The sequence below is a fragment of the Seriola lalandi genome, unplaced genomic scaffold (genome assembly GCF_002814215.2).
Source record: "Seriola lalandi dorsalis isolate HSWRI2012SDOR001 ecotype SW California unplaced genomic scaffold, Sedor1 jcf7180002054850, whole genome shotgun sequence".
Classification (NCBI taxonomy): Eukaryota; Metazoa; Chordata; class Actinopteri; order Carangiformes; family Carangidae; genus Seriola; species Seriola lalandi.
Window position 1 is genome coordinate 162,066 of NW_019525403.1, and position 1,848 is coordinate 163,913.

General features: G+C 46.2%; 1 protein-coding gene across 2 annotated transcripts in view; it reads right to left on the bottom strand.

The window, feature by feature from the left end:
- pjvk (pejvakin) overlaps positions 1-1,512 on the bottom strand; it is a 14,674-nt gene extending 13,162 nt beyond the window's left edge. For both annotated transcript variants that reach the window (XM_087179516.1, XM_087179514.1), the window contains exon 1: positions 234-1,512. The gene's annotated coding sequence lies outside the window, so the exon portion shown is untranslated. The remainder of the gene's footprint in view (positions 1-233) is intronic.
- Positions 1,513-1,848: the final 336 nt, after the last annotated feature.

Below are 1,848 nucleotides of genomic sequence, written 5' to 3' on the forward strand. Positions count from 1 at the left end.
TTAGCTAAATCATCTGAACAATAATAACCCATAATATCACAATTCGGCATATTTAAACAAAATCAACCACAACTACCAACATTCACAGCCCTTCAAATCTGGGCTAACATGTTGTCACAAGTAGGACTATGCATTTAATTAGGTCACATCATTCAATGTAAAAACGTTTTCTACTTTGTTTTGGACACGTCTCAAAAATGTAGCCTAGCCAGCCGCATGCTAACGTTACTTACCGTGTATGCCTCCACTCGCTCGTCTCCCGGCGCGGCAGCACCTGCTGGGGTGGTGACCCCGGCACCAGATAGGTCCGTCAATTTAGAACATTTAGCAGCCGCCACCTCCAGAGACTTCAGCTTTTTAAGTCGCAGTTTTTCAGCGCCACCCGGGCGTTTCTTCCGCTTATCCGTCTTCAGCTCAGCAGCAGCCCGTCCCGCGACTCCCGCCCATGGCATGAGGTCCCGCCCACCCTGGTTTGTGTTGTGATTGACAGCACTGTCAGGGCTCTCTGAGCCTGTCAGCCCATGATTGATTGACAATGACAAACAATAGACCGATAATATGTGTCGATGCTGGCAACACACTGCTAGCCCTCTGTAGCCAATCGGCCCAATCGGAGGGAATTTACAGGAAAAAAAACAAAACAAAATAACATAGCGGACCGGACCGGCCCACATTGGGTCAACGGCCCACCGGGACGATGCCCGGTATGCCAGATGGCCAGTCCACCCCTGTTTATATGTAATTAGAATATGTACATACATTGAAGGCAGGTGAATGTCATCTCATTGTCAGCCCTCAAAGTTCATGTGATTGGCTGATTTCAACATACAACCTGTACAACTGCTGTTTTGGGGCAGCAGCCAAACACCCCTCTGTTCTCTCCCCCGCTTAGTACAATCCGGGTTCCCCCTTGTATAAATCAAATTGGATCCATCCACCTCCTGTTTGACATTCTGACCTTTCACCTCGGCTTGGAGGCAGCACGGACGGGACCACATGCTACAAACGTTCCTGTAACTTCAATTCAATTCAATATCACGAAACAACTAGCAAAAATAACTAACATCAAATGCCTTTGTGTTCTTCCATTAACTTCCAAGTCATGTCGAAGAAAATCACAACTTAGCGCTCTCAACTCTTCTCTCACTCTTTTCTCTCTTCACTCAGCAGCCTGCACACAAAACACACTTATACAAATAACACTGACAAAACATTTCACATTTTGTGACACTTGACAGATAAGACCATGCACAAAACACTGTGTATCTTTGCTCGTGCACTAGTTTGTTGCAATGGCATGAGTCCACTTTACACGTGAGGGAACATTAACTTGTGCTGACTCAGAAACACGACATCAGTCATGGAGGGAGGAAGTGCATCTGTATATTTCACCCATGCAGCTCAAATGAAACAGTTTCTTGAGTTCTTCTCATTGGGATGTACAGGACTTACACTTTGACTTTGTGCTTGTGTCTTCTTTTAATGCAGATGTCCCGCCACCAGGAGACCAGGACCAGGACCAGGACCAGGACCAGGACCAGCACACCGCTCCAACTCCGGCTCTTCACTCCTTGCGCTCACATGTCCATCACACCGGAAGCTGGCGGCCACCCATCACAAAAGGTAATGGCGCTCTCATTATATCAGGATCACAAAACAAACATGCTCTATTCAATTTTTTATATTATTCATTGCAATTAATCAGCAAAACTCTCGCTATTTAGCAAAAATATCATTTGGCCATTCATACCAGTGTGTCGTATGTAAACCTTATATCCATTTTCATTTTTCACAGAAGGATCACGGCGCAGTCGACAGGCCTCAGCTCTGACCGCCGCCTGGAACACA